Below are 16,138 nucleotides of genomic sequence, written 5' to 3'. Positions count from 1 at the left end.
ATGAAGATGACATGCTGAAAGAGAAGAAGGATGATTTTTCTCAAGGTACAGACGATGACAACACAAAAATACAAATTATTAAAACTATAAAACCAGATGTTTTGGCAATATTTGGCAAGAAAAAAACTGAGATGTCTCTTCTTTGTTGCTTTCATCCAAGAGGTCACGAAAGACCCCACAACAACATCCAAAGAACTGCAGGCCTCACTTGCCTCAGTTAAGGTCAGTGTTCATGACTCCACCATAAGAAAGAGACTGGGCAAAAATGGTCTGCATGGCAGAGTTCCAAGACGAAAACCGCTGCTGAGCAAAAAGAACATAAAGGCTCGTCTCAGTTTTGCCAGAAAACATCTTGATGATGCCCAAGACTTTTGGGAAAATACTCTGTGGACTGATGAGACAAAAGTTGAACTTTTTGGAAGGTGTGTGTCCCATTATGTCTGGCGTAAAAGTAACACTGCATTTCAGAAAAAGAACATCATACCAACAGTAAAATATGGTGGTGGTAGTGTGATGGTCTGGGGCTGTTTTGCTGCTTCAGGACCTGGAAGACTTGCTGTGATAAATGGAACCATGAATTCTGCTGTTTACCAAAAAATCCTGAAGGAGAATGTCCGGCCATCTGTTCGTGACCTCAAGCTGAAGCGAACTTGGGTTCTGCAGCAGGACAATGAACTAAAACACACCAGCAAGTCCACCTCTGAATGGCTGGAGAAAAACAAAATGAAGACTTTGGAGTGGCCTGGTCAAAGTCCTGACCTGAATCCTATTGAGATGCTGTGGCATGACTTTAAAACGGCGGTTAATCCTCGAAAACCCTCCAATGTGGCTGAATTACAACAATTCTGCATAGATGAGTGGACCAAAATTCCGGACTCATAACGGACTCATCGCAAGTTATCGCAAATGCTTGATTGCAGTTGTTGCTGCTAAGGGTGGCCCAACCAGTTATCAGGTTTAGGGGGCAAACACTTCTTCACACAGGGCCATGTAGTTTGGGATTTTGTTTTCCCTTAATAATAAAAACCTTCATTTAAAAACTGCATGTTGTGTTCACTTGTGTTATCTTTTACTAATATTTAAATTAGTTTGATGATCTGAAACATTAAAGTTTGACAAACATGCAAAAAAATAAGAAATCAGGAAGGGGGCCAACACTATTTCACACCACTGTATTTAGAGTCAAAGAATAGAGTCTCCAGTTCCTGTTGTTTTAAGGTGTACACTTTAGAAATAGGTCATCTGACCCTGGAGGTTTCATCAGGGGACATAACAAAGGAAAAACTTTTTTTTCTAACAAACATGTAACTGGATAAAAGGTAAAAACATTTTGTTTAAATAAATCAAGCCAGCTGTCTTTCAACTATGCAGTGAGACACCAGAGTATTTGAGTAAGGCCAGTGCCATGATCGACAGGTTGATTAACAAGGAGCAAATAAATAACACAATATGTGATCCAGCCATTGCTCATTTCACCAAAGAGGAATTAAAAATACTGAGCAAAATGGAAAAGGAGCTCAAAGTAAGTGCCATATTTGAGAAGAAAGGAAAATACTCTGTCAACACATTGAAGGGCCTGACAGGATTTGTTTACACTGTAGAGAGTCATATTCGGGACATTATCCGCAAAGTGGAAAGGATTGAAAACAGAAAAAGGGAGGCAATAAAGACCAGCAATATAGCTGAGTGGAAATATCAAAGTGGTCGCAACTTAAAATCATTTGATGTTTTCACCAATTGTGACTTGGAAGAGGCCTTCAACCACCAAACAACTGTGCAAATCAAGAGTAAGCCTTACTAAAAATCTTTTTTTTTTTAAGATTTTTTTTAATTATTAAAAAGAGTTGGATAGTCCTGGATAGTCAAAAAAAATTGGACTGTCCAGCAATATCATTAAAGTAAGACTATTACATTTATATTTGACCCAAACTTATATAACTGATGTGTGTAAAGTTGAAAGTTTGTAATTTTGTACCATGATGTAATGATTGCTTAGGCTGAATGTTTATTCTTGTCTTCTACACAGATTGAAAGAGTCCAGAACAGCACACTTTGGAAAAACTACATGATTAAAAAGGAGGAACTGGAAGTTAAAAACAAGCACAAAAACACCGAAAAGCATCTCTTCCATGGAACTGGCCCTAATACGACTGATCAGATAAACAATCGGAGCTTTGCTGGCATGCATGGTACTAGCTAATATGTATCATAGTCTTTTCCAATTCAAAAGTCCTATGTTTGTATTTAGGATTAACAGACTTTTATTCTGTCTTTAGGAGCATTGTATGGGAATGGTACATATTTTGCTGTGTAATTGATTAAGTACCCAGACAACATTGTGAAACACTACAACGTTATATAATGCTGCTTCTCAAAAAATATTTTTTAATTTATATAAATGAATGTAAAAACTTATAATGTGCAAAATAATATAATATAATATAATATAATGTAATATATATATATATATATATATATATATATATAAATCGCTCTCTCTTATCTGTCTGTCTGTATGTGTGTGTGTGTGTGTGTGTCTGCACGTTTGTGTGTTGCTCCTAAGAGTTAATAGATTCTAAGTTAAAACCCTTAGCTAGGAACTAGGAAGACTACTAGTAATAAGATAAAACACATAAAACACACACATTTATGTTAAAGGTTGTTCTCTTGAAGTATTGAAACAAGGACGTTCTCAAACTGAATTACTGAAAAAGGTTTTACTTTTTAAGTGTCACATAGAATAGCATAGCCATAGATTCATTAGGTTAATAAAAAGTCATGTCCTAAACATTATCAGAACAGTAGGCTATTATGTATTTTTGACCCATGATACATTTTGGATTTTTAAGTCACATTTGAGTCTGATATTGTTATTCATTGCCATTGATCAGTCTCCAAGTAGCCCATTCTTATCATCTAATCATCTTTATATATATGTATATATATATATATATATATGACAACACAAAATGAACAGTAATGAAGAAATCTCGAGTAGGTCTGTGGTTGTTTAATGTCTCACCGTTTATTCTGTTTCTCAGGATATATATATATATATATATATATATATATATATATATATATATATATATATATATATATATTAGCATACTTGATGTAATATGTATTCACTGCAGTGTGAGGTGAGTTTTAATTTTAAGTTTTAATTAATTAAATTACTGGTGCCAAAAGATTCGATTATGTGGATTTAAAAGGGACGAAGAAACGGCAGTTCCCCCTGATTGCTACGTCTACAGCAGAGCAGCTGTCCGCATGCCTGACGGAAATCCCGGTTTAAGGCTGGGTAAAGAATAGGATTCAGAGCAGAGTTGAGGTATCCCAACCAAAGAACAATAGAGTCGGTCAGTTTGTTTGGGTGGGTCTCTGCCCACATGCCCATGCATGTGAAGTAGGTGAAATAGGGGAACCAGCAAATGACAAAGGCACCAAGCACTGTGGCCAGGGTCACTGTGGCTTTGTGTTCCCGAGCAGTGGCAGCTGCGTTTGCAGCCTGCGCAAAGGAAGGAGCGGTTGCACGTATACGCCGCACCTAAAAGTGGGACATGAAGAGACAGTGAGAAAGCTAGAAATATTGAGGGATGCAATGAAATAAGATGTAGTGGGTAAGACAGGTAAGTGTGTGCACAATAATAATAATAATAATAATAATAATAATACAAATATAATACTAATAATAAAATAAAAAGGGAAAAAGTATTTTTTAATAGAAATGTATTTTCTGTCATCATAGTTATCATTATATACTGTATATATTCCTGAACTTATTCTAAATTAAATTTATTTACCCCAAAATTATTGTCATGTCATTGACCTAAGTGGAGAAACTTACCTGTTCACGTGCAACACAGAATATACGATGGTAGATTCCACACATGACCAGCAGAGGGAGGTAGAAGATTAGAAAGGCTTTCAGCAGCACATCATTGTTATTCCATTCATAGCAGCAGGTCCTGCCTTCCTCTCCTTTATCCCACATGTCCCAGTCCAAGTTTTGTACTCTGAAGTCAGGTGTGTTCCAGCCTAGGTTAATAGACACAAAGGACACAGCCAGAGAGCATGTCCAGATCGCAGTCAGAGTGATCCCCACCCGACGAGGTGTGACCCTCCTGGGATAGCAGAGAGGGTTAGAAATGGCAAGGTAACGATCAACACTAATGGCCAGTAGAGTGAGGATTGAAGCACTACAGAGCATCACATCCAGAGAGATGTAGATATTGCAAAAAAACACCCCCAAGAGGCCATCTCCCACTGCGTAATTCCAGAGAGCGGAAGTACCAGCAAACCCAGCAGCAAGTCTGTCACAGCCAGTGAGAGTATGAAACAGCTACTAATCTGGTGCAGTCTGTCACAGCCAGTGAGAGTATGAAACAGCTACTAATCTGGTGCAGACGCCGACAGGTGGCCACAGCCAGACAAACCAGCACGTTTCCACAAATGGTCAGTAAGATGAAGGCCACCAGTACCACCCAGCGCAGCGTAGTGAACATCATTTTTAACTTCTGAAATGGGAAACCTTTGAGATTTGTGATATCCAAAGTAGTTCAGTCAGGACTCCATATGTCATCTGTTTTCTCAAACATTTACATTGGGTGCTATAAAACTGCCATAATATGAACATCTATAGCAACTGCTCAGATATCAGCTCAGGTTCATTCCTAAAAGAAAAAAAAGAAAGAAAAAAAATCTGATAAGCAGCCAACTGGGTAATTAATTTAGAACCTTTAGTAAAAGTGAAATGTACAGTGGGTATAATCATATTTTGTTGCTTTGCAGCCTGAAAAGAAGACAAACACCGTTTTTTCAGCTGTATTTACTAAGTGCAACTTATAACATCCAAGTGAAAGATATAACACCAACATGTCAGAAAAAAAATAAAAATAAATAAAAAACAGAATCAATGAGTTGGAAAAAGGATCACCCCCTCCTAAAAATGTTAAACTGGGATCAGCTGTGGTCATTTTGATTAGCTCAACATGAAAATAGCTTTCCTGGAGCTAATTTTGGTCCTTAACTGAAGCAAACAATCAACTATGGGTGGCAAGGCACTGTCAAAAGATCTCTGGGATAAAGTTGTGGACAGGCACAAGTCAGGAGATGGATACCAAAAAAAAATCTAAATCAAAGGCTTTATCAATGCCTAGAAGAACAGTGAAGTCTATTATTAAGAAGTGGAAGGTATTTGGTACAACACACAGACCCTCCCTGGATCAGGATGTCGCTCCAAACTGGATGAAAGAGCCTGGAGGAAACTGGTCAGAGAGGCGACCAAGAGGCTACAGCAACTCTAAAGTTACAGGAATATATGACAAAGAGTCATTGTGTGCATGTGACAACAATATCACAAATTCTCCACAAATGTGGTTTGTATGGAAAAAAGCCGTTCCTCAAGAAAGGCCACATGCAGTCAGCTTTGCCAAAAAGCACCTTGAAGATTCTGAGCCCACATTGAAAAAGGTGTTATGGTCAGATGAGACTAACATTTAATTATCTGGCCTTAACACTAAACGATATGTCTGGTGGAAATCCAATACAGCTCACCATCCAAAAACAGTGGTGGTAATGTCCTGTTATGGGGTGTTTCTCTGCAGCAGGGACTGGAGCACTTGTCAGGATAAAAGGAAAAATGGATTGGGAAAAATACAGTCAAATTCTTGAGGAAAATCTTTTGCCCTCAGCCAGAAAGTTGTCAGTGGGAAGACGGTTTACCATGCAACATGACAATGACCTAAAGCACACAGTAAATCTGTTTTGACAAACCAATAGTAGATGGGAGCAGTGTTTGGAAACATTTTTTGATTACAGGGGCAGATTATTTATTAATAAAGACTTATTTTTTCTCAGTTTCTTGCACAAAATGTGTTATGACCTCAGAACACTTTTTGCATTGTGCATGACTTGTAGACACAAGCTAAAATGACATGGTTGCTTAAAAAAATTGCATTTTTATTTATTGTTTACTTTTGTAAATGCTATCGGTTAGTTTAGGGTAAGATTGTGTCACTGTTACATTATTTTTAATCGTGATAGAGCATTACCTTTTAGCAACACTCACCAGACATTTAATTTTTAAACTGCTGTGTTATGTACAGCAACTAACGTAATAAAACATTGCCAGATTCACGTTCATATGTTTATGATGAAACTGAATGCACTTTTAGCTCCACTCACTGGACATTTTACTTTGAAAGAGATGCAAGAAACAATGTATTATCATTTTGAAGAAATGTTGCCAGAGGCACGTGTTTCCAATGAGTCTGGGTTGGGTTATTCTTTGCCATTCAAATTTTGAAACTTATGTGTTAGCATAAAGAAATGTTAATGAATGCGCTTGTCTGATATTCTGTGGTATTATGTATTCTGGAAGGTCACCAAAAAAAAAATTATAATGCAAATCTGAATCTAAATTGAATGCAAATTGAATGCAAAACTTCGGCCCCTGTTTACTGCAAGGACAAAAGGGCCTGAGTTATACAAGATATCAGAGAATAAGCCTTCTCTTTCATTTGTGGCTTCTTTTTTCTTTTTCTCTCATTTGTTTTTAATATTCATTTTGAATTTAATATACAGCGGTAGTTGTATGTTGATTTTTTTTTCCAAAGCTACATTAGTTGCCACTGATGAACACTGCTGAGATAAATTCACAGTAAGAGGTGACAGTGGGTCACACAGATACTTATAAAGAGAGGAAAGCACATTATCACTGTGTCATTGGTCTTCATGTAGATTTTACAGCAACTGACATGTTTGCACAAGAAAGAAATAAACAATAAACAGACCACATAATTTTATATTCCCTTAACATCTATATAAAAACTGTCTAAGTACCACCATCAAACTAAATTTGTATCTTCATGAGTACTGGTGTGATTACAAAAATTGTTTATATTTGTTCTGAATACTAACGAGTAGTTTACTGCCAAAAGTGCACCGAAGCTCTTTTCCATTCAGGTTATTTTACTTATAAAACAAATTCAATTGTTTGCCACTATATACTATGATGGCCAGACTGTCTTGTGCACTTGCTCCTCTGTTTGAACCATTTAGTCACACGCTCAGAAAAATAAAAGGTACAAAAGGGTGCATTTTAGTACCTAAAGTGCACATATTAGTACCTTTTCAAAAGGTATCGTGCCATTGACAGCTTGTGTACAGTTCAGAGAGTGTGACCAATAATATTTCAGAGAGTGTGACCAATAATAATAATAATAATAAAACCTTGATGTTGTCACTCCATCATAATGTCAGAAATATCACAACATTAATTTTAAAGGGAAGCATGAGCACAGTGTGGTTGAACATAAGAAATACATAAAAATGTATGCATGATCATGCAAACGTAAAACATGGTTGTATAGGTGGAAGGATACATTTGTAATGGAAGGATGTCTTTTAGCCAGAGGACATATTTAATGGTAGACAAATTGAATAAAAGTGTGACTGAAGATAATGCAATATCAATTTGCATTGTGTAATTTCTTCTGTATATTTGATTTGGCATCTCCCTGTAGTTAAAGGGATAGTTCACCCAAAAATGAAAAATTTTATGTTTATCTGCTTACCCCCATGCAGGGCATCCAAGATGTAGGTGACTTTGTTTATTCAGTAGAACACAAACTAAGATTTTAAACACAAACTGTCAGTCTTATAATGGAAGTGAATGGGTGAATCATGGCTAAAACACAATAAAAAATTAAAAGAAGAAACATACTGAAGAAACAAAGTCACCAACATCTTGGATGCCCTAGGGGTAAGCAGATAAACATCGAATTTTCAGTTTTGGGTGAACTATCCCTTTAAGACTGTAATCTCTCTCCCCCTTTTAACCATTCATTCGTTACCACAGGAACATATTTACACAAGAACAAGCATTTTCATTTCACACCATTATGGTAGAGGCCTGAAAAATGGCAGATTGCACGGAATACTCATAAACATAAATGCAGGTGAGTGACGGCCAATAGCAACAGCACAATTAAGGCACTTTCATTCAGTTTTCTCTGCAGTGTAGAAACATGAGCTGAAATATGTTTCCATGACAAAATTCCAAGCACACTATGAACATTAACTGGTCAGATGGATCGCACTGCATATTCACTCGGTGAATCACACTCAAATTAATGAATAGTCTGAAGGTGCAAGTATGAGGTTGATGACAATATTGTCCCCTCAATTAACAGTGAATCAAACACTCGGAGCTGCAATTAGCAACAGAGAGTCTGCACTGTCTAAGCTGTCAATCTAGTCAGCCACCAAAATAACTAACAAACCATCTATTAAACAAATACCTTAACTAAAAATATAAGCACAGGGTATCCATTGGCTGAAGTGTGATAAAGAATTACAGCCATAGAACATTTTCAAATGTTTCAAATTTTATAATAATTCTCAATGGCTACTTTCCAGTAACTGTTTTATAATCAGTGTCAGTTTTTAAAGGAAATACAAAAATTCTGTACAGATCCACAGCTCTTTTATGCAGCAGAAACACCAGCCGTGTAAAAGCACAAATCAGGTCTGCTGTTGTATTTACACTGTTTACACTTAGGTGCTGCTTACGTATATTGTGTGTTTTAATCAATGTGATAAGGATTTCATAAAATATTCTTCTAATGTATTAATTATTAGCTGAAAAGGTGTTTGACAGGACCCTTAATGATTGACAGGCTCATGGTTATTAGTTGCCCTGTACTTAAGTTTTATCTGTCTAATTAGGAAGCATGCAGTGAACTGATAAGAACATACAATATGTGGTCCTTTATTAAAGACATGAACACACTGATAATTTTCCAAACTTAATGACTGTGCAACCTAAAGGAAAGCTGTAGCAGGTGTTTTAACACTCGACAGTAAGAGATTATCATCATGCCACTTTATTAAGTCAGATCGATTGATTTATAGAAGAATGGGAGTAACGGGCTTGAAGAATTTGAATAAATCTATGAATAAGTCAATATACAGAAAAATGACATACTTCTGTAATGCCAAATAATTATAAAAATGGCAATATTTTATAAAAAGATTCAATTCAGCATCATTACCTAATGCATTCAATTTCATGGTAACACTTTACAATACGGTTCCATTTGTCATAGTTAACTATTACTGTAGTTACCATGAACTAACAATGAAAAATACTTCTAAACCACTCAAGTTTAACTGATGTGCATTATACATTATTAAAATCAAATGTTTTATATGTTAATATTATTTCATAGATCTGAGATAAGATGAACTAACAATGAACAACTACATTACAACAAGAAACGTTAATAAAGATGAATAAATACTGTAACAAAAACTAACAAAGACTTTTAAATAACTGTAAAAACTTTTTTTTACATCTAGGTTAAAGTTAATTTATAAATATAATATTTAATTATTAATCACATTCATTCATAATACATTAACTAATATTAATGTTTGCAACTTGAAATAGTAAAATGCATTAATATATACAGAAATTCAAAATAAACTAGATTAATAATTGCTATACAAATCTTCATTGTTAGTTATTACTTTTATTGATTAATAACGAATTAATACAATTAGTTATTAAATTAATACAACTTAATAACTAATTAAGTTAGTTGTTAACCCTAACCAGATTTACAGAAAACATATCAACTTTCATCAAGTTGCAGAAAACCTTCAATCAGTTTGCAGAAAGATATCTGACAATACTGTGAAGAAGGGAAAAGCAGCATTATAGAGCATCTGAACACCTATGGCACTCTGCAAATGACTGTGTTTGTGTCTAATGATTCGCATTTCGGCATCTACGTTACAGGGGTTTGTGTTTGTTTGAAGGACGTTTCCTGTCAGTGGGATTATATTTGCTCCATGAATCTTCTGGGCCAATTAACAGGGATTCAAAATATCTTCTGGTGCTTAGATCCTGTCTATGTATATCATTCTCATCTGAGCATGTGTGTGTGTGCACGAACAGGCCAGAAGCAGCCTCTACTCTTTGTTTGTCATTAACCAGCCCGAACACGAGCAGTGACATCTTTGTGCTAAGCTCGATGTCAAGGGTCTACAGTCACGTCTGTTCTCTGATCTTCCTGTCCAGAGTCACCTAGCAACTCCAGACCCCCACAACCTCTTGTACTGCTCAAAGAGTGGACTGCAAAGATGAACAGCTGAATCGAGATGATATTAAGACCAAGAACAAACAGCAAAATGAGATTGTCAAATCAACAGCAAGTCTCTAGCTGTTTGTTGTTCCATCATGATGGAATATTCCAAGTAAATAAACGAAAGGCTTTTAACGAAAGTGAGCGAGGAGAGAGTTTCCTCCTTGCTAATGTGTCTGGAGACCCTTTTTGTGCTTGTTTAACATGATTAAAGCTGTTATTGAGTCACATTCTTCTGTATCCGATGCCTTGTTATAGAGAACTAAAGTTTCTCTGTGCCAGCAAAGCTTCTGTCAAAGAAATTCTTCCTTGGAGGTGATGTGTGCAATTTTTTTGAAGTTAAAATATATTCTCCCATTCCAGCTTAATGTGCAGAGACAAATTTACGTAAGCCATTTGTAAGTTGATTTCCAACAAAAGTGTAAACACTGCGGTTCTGTGGCTCTTTCTGCATTGCTCATTTGTTTGTGCAGGCCGACACAGCAACATTGCACAACCAAATGCCATCCAAATGATGTCTGAAAGACAAGGAAAGTATCTGAGAAACCTCATTTTTCAATTCGGTTTGGTGCCACTAATGATACAAAAATAACATAATGCATCTTTTATGTTTTGTATAATCTAACTTTACAAAGAAAACTGCTGTTCTGTGAGGCATCTTTTTTTCATAAGCTAGAGCTTCCAAAAGAATAATAACAATTCATCTTTAGCCTTTAGAAAGCAGAATGAAATTGTATTATTATTAAATTTGGTAAATGCGCATGTAAAAATATATTAAACACACACACACACACACACACACACACACACACACACATATATATATATATATATATATGTTCAATATAATAAGTTCACATTAACTTTGACAATATTATTAAAAAGTTTGAGGTTTGCAAGATTTTTTAATGTTTTTGAAAGTCTCTTAGGCTCAACTTTTATCAAGCTTTTATTTGATCAAAAATACAGTAAAACAATTATAAACAATTAACAATAATAATAAAAAAAAGATTCTGTGATGGCAAAGCTGAATTTTCAGCATCATTACTCCAGTCTTCAGTATCACATGATACTTAACAAATCCTTTTAATATGCTGATTTGGTGCTCAAGAAACTTATTTTATTACTATTAATGTTGAAAACAGCTGCTGGTTGAATTCTTTGATGAATATCAAGCTCAAAAGAACAGCATTTATTTGAAATCTTTTGTAAAAGCCATTCAAAGGCCATTTCAACATGCCTTATAATTAGCATTATGGATATTACTGATTTTATTAGCTCTAAATTAAAATCAAACTCAGACTAACAATAGAAACAAGGAAATATCATTTTGTAACCATACCTTGTAACCATGAAACACTTAAAAATCTAAGCAGATGGTTTTATCCATAGTGACCTATGCCGGTCTGACACACTCCCCTGAAGCAGCATCTAGTCCAGTGGTAAAACAGTGATACAGCAGGGCCGCAATTTCATTGGCTCTGCAACGGTTGGTTCATTCTTACGTCTTAGCAACATTGACACCAAAAGTACAACCTCTCCGGTAACAGCTTGGAGCCAAAAGCACTAAGCTATCATCATCTCCTCTGCCTGTCAGGACCTTTCCATGAATATTTCAAGTTATTTAGAGCAGCAAAATTAGTGAGCTGGCTGATTTCAGGTCTGCCCCTTCACTGAGACGACTATTGGTTTGCGATTGTGGTAATCCATTTCTGGCTGTGTGTGTGTGTGTGTCCATTTTTTAGCATGTCAGTATATGTGTGTAGATGTAAGTGTGTAAGCTGTGGCCCTTTGCTGCAATCTGTCATATCATATTCTCATCCTACGGAACACTGACCTTACATCTCCAGAGACACATGCTGCTCTGATCTGCACCCCCTCCAGAGAAAACGACAATAGGACTGAACAGAGAGAAGAGGAGACATCATATTTCCCCTTCTTGTACTGTACAATATTACTTTATTTACTCACCTGGCATATTAGCAATATATAAATACATACACATACCGTTAAAAAGTTTGAGGTCAGCAAGTTTTTTTTAAAGATATGAAAGATACATTCCACAAAAATATTGAGAAGCACAACAGTTTTCTCATTTATTATAATAAGAAATGTTTCTTAAGCAGCAAATCAGCATTGAATGATTTCTGAAGGATCATGTAACTGATGACTGGAGTAATGATGCTGAAAATTCAGCTTTGCACCACAGGAATACATTTTAAAATATACTAAAATATAAAACAGTTATTTTCAAATAAAATAATATTTCACGGTATTACTTTGTGAGAATAAGAGGCTTCATTTAAAAACATTTTAATCTTGTCGACCTCAAACTTTTGTAAGGTAGCATGTACTGTACAGACAATGTTGTAAATTCTGACAGTCATGCCGATAATGATGCTGTAAGGATATCCGCCACTGGATACCTTCCTTGGGCCAAGTGCGCGGACCTTACAGGATGCTTTGTTGACTTCTGAGATACAGCAAAGAGAGAGAGTGAATGAGAGAGAAAGGATCCATGTTTACCTGTATGTCTACACTTCACTGCACATCTTCTGACTAACAGACCAACAAACAGGAACACATCATCTGACCCATTCAGTCTACTAGCCTTGGGTAATTTTGCCCCATGTTTTTAAAGGGGTCGTGAACTGCCTTTTTTATTATTTTGTGCTGTTCTCTGAGGTCCACTTATAATGTTATCAAGATATTTACATAAAAAACAATATTTTAGCAGTAATAGGCAATTTTTTGTCCTGTTTGACCTCCCTCATCAGAACGCTCTGTTTGAATAGGCGTGGTGTACTGTAGACTCGGAAGTAAACACCCACTGCTATGATTGGCTAATAGTTGTGTATGTTTGACAGCAACATCCTTCACAGATGGACACTGCTGTGATTTAGGTAAAAACCGCATAAATACTCAGTTCATATCAAACGATCTGTAATAACAGACAAAGCAATAGTGATAACGTAATAAAAAAGTTACTTACACTTGTGTGGTGCAACATTACTTCAGATCCAATATAGTCCAATGTAGCACAGAATCGTCTTTTCATTTCAGTCTTTCAGAAAATCCGGCGTCGAATTGTGCCTTGTTTGTAAATGAATCCAGGGTGAAATGAAGTGAGCAAACGACCAACCTTTTACTGACGTGGTCTAGAACTTCATTAAAAATAAAGCTAATCCACTCTTTCCTAATGTTGGGATCCGATGGAAGGTTATACAAAGAATGTGTTTTCCACAGTTTGGCACTGCACAGCGTCTTGTTATCTTCGGAGCCTAGCAGTAATAGGCAATTTTTTGTCCTGTTTGACCTCCCTCATCAGAACGCTCTGTTTGAATAGGCGTGGTGTACTGTAGACTCGGAAGTAAACACCCACTGCTATGATTGGCTAATAGTTGTGTATGTTTGACAGCAACATCCTTCACAGATGGACACTGCTGTGATTTAGGTAAAAACCGCATAAATACTCAGTTCATATCAAACGATCTGTAATAACAGACAAAGCAATAGTGATAACGTAATAAAAAAGTTACTTACACTTGTGTGGTGCAACATTACTTCAGATCCAATATAGTCCAATGTAGCACAGAATCGTCTTTTCATTTCAGTCTTTCAGAAAATCCGGCGTCGAATTGTGCCTTGTTTGTAAATGAATCCAGGGTGAAATGAAGTGAGCAAACGACCAACCTTTTACTGACGTGGTCTAGAACTTCATTAAAAATAAAGCTAATCCACTCTTTCCTAATGTTGGGATCCGATGGAAGGTTATACAAAGAATGTGTTTTCCACAGTTTGGCACTGCACAGCGTCTTGTTATCTTCGGAGCCATCTTTATCGTTTGGTTTCTGTGTAGACCTGCGTTTGTCTCTCTCATTATTTACACTACGTGTGCGAATCAGTGGGCGGAGCTAGATAGGCAGTGATGTAGAAGCAGGTGCTGATCTTCTTCTGCGGAGGTGGGGTTTACCCGCTCTATTACGTCATAGAGCGGCACATTCCACAAGCTGTCATTTTGGCAGATTTGCTTCAATATAAGCTGTTTAAGACTAATGAGAAAGTTTTGAGTTCTGAAACTTACAGGATGTTTTTACATTACGATGACCTCTTATATGTCAAAAGATCAAGGGAATTTTGATTTCTCAGTTCGGCCCCTTTATGTAATTCTAAAGAAATGTGTGCAGGATAGCTTTGCAATTTTTTAAATTGCATTCTACTAATGGATCTTAATTTTAGATCCCAATTTATTGCAAAATAAAAAAATATTCATACACTCAGGGGAAAAAAAATACCTTTAGGGGTACAACAGCTTGTCAATGGAGCTGTACCCTCAAATTAACACCTTTGCCCCTAAAGGCTGCATAATCACGATCTGAGAGTATCACATAGATGTCCCTTTGAGGGAACTGGCCCAGTGACAAACGGTTGTACCTCTAAAGATGCCAAGATAAAACTCACTTATTGGACATCAAAAATAAAAAAAAAATCTAATTACTATACCTTCTTAATACTTTTAAAGGACAAGCTCACTAAGAAAAGACAGTCCTATCATGGCTAACTATCATGGCAGCAGACATGCTACTTACTTTGGAAATGCGTCATGTAAGATTTTCTTCTATCAGTGATATTGATGTAGCTGGTCAGATTTGTTTTGATATAATCACATGTATATTGCAAGAACAAGACTTGCTCCTCCACCAATAGCTTGCAATTTTATGTTTCAACCACAGATGGCGATAGAGAGCCCAGTCGTATTCTTCCTTTAAAATGATCTGTAAACTGGAAGTTATATTTGTATTGTTTCTGATGCTGATTACTGTAACTTAGACTGTTTTTAGTCTCAAATATGTCAGGGTTTACATTACGAACACTAGCAAACATTAGCACTCGGCTACATGGCCTTTGAACACGACAGCCTGAAAGTAGAGAGCAAATTATTATTTTCTTTCTTTTTTTATGTAAACCATACATTATACATGCAAATTGAAGATTTAACTTCACTACTAGCATACAACATCATGCAAGTGACCTCATCTTGGTGACAAATGCATGCAGACTTGCTTAGTTATGCTGCCCTTTCTGGTTTGTTTTGTTCCAGAGCTACTGGCCTGTATGAGTGTATTACAATGGTTAAAAGTACTGAACTCGCCCACTCTCTTGAATGAGGGCTGGCTGTGAGGTCCACTCGCTCTTTGGCATGGAGAGAGACCCGACCCCTCGAGTGCAGCTGTGGAGAGATGCTGACATTTTGGGCTCCTGTCACATTACACGCACTGCAGAGATGCAGTTTTTTGGGGATACTAAATTGAAGCAGAATCTAGTCCAAAATAGTGCATTGCCCCTGGCAACAGCTTATTAATCAAAGGAAGCTACCAGGGCATGAATAGCTCTGCAGTGGATTTGTGTTTAAGAGTGCTCTTCTACATATAAAGCCAGGAGTGTGTCAGGCAGCCAAACTTTTAATTCATCATAGGTTCTTCATGCTTCGCCATGCTCTTACAACATGTCACTGTTTGACTCTTAAAGCCTTTTAAGAAAGCATGTTAGGCCACAGATTGTTTAAGGCTTTGGAGACCTGAAGTATGCGTCCACTTTCCTTTGAGAATGCAGGAGTGGAGTTCATTGCTTTCAGACCAACTGCCTGTCTGTCCTTATTGTGTACTAGGACAGTAGATTGAATATTGTAACACTGTATGCTAACAAGAGTTTCTTGTACCAACTTATGATTTAGTCAATGCTAAAAGAAAAATGATTAGCATGTGGACAGTTAAAAAAAATCACAGTGATATATACTGTCTGTGTGTGTGTGTGTGTGTGTGTGTGTGTGTGTGTGTGTGTACGTGTGTATGTCTGTATGTGTATATATATATACATAGTGTATAAAACCTTGGAATATTTCGGCATGTGTGGGGAGGAAGAGAGGCTTTATTTGGAAGAAAAGAGACAAAACACCCATCTTTGTTGCATAACCTTGAATCTGT

At 36.5% G+C, this 16,138-nt stretch overlaps 1 pseudogene; it reads right to left on the bottom strand.

The window, feature by feature from the left end:
* Window positions 1–3,208: 3,208 nt before the first annotated feature.
* Window positions 3,209–4,511, bottom strand: LOC107586197 (histamine H2 receptor-like; annotated as a pseudogene).
* Window positions 4,512–16,138: the final 11,627 nt, after the last annotated feature.

Source organism: Sinocyclocheilus grahami, unplaced genomic scaffold (assembly GCF_001515645.1).
Source record: "Sinocyclocheilus grahami isolate Dianchi unplaced genomic scaffold, SAMN03320097.WGS_v1.1 scaffold78.1, whole genome shotgun sequence".
Lineage (NCBI taxonomy): Eukaryota > Metazoa > Chordata > Actinopteri > Cypriniformes > Cyprinidae > Sinocyclocheilus > Sinocyclocheilus grahami.
The sequence above is the reverse complement of the archived record's forward strand: the minus strand, read 5'-3'. Positions and strand labels throughout refer to the sequence as shown.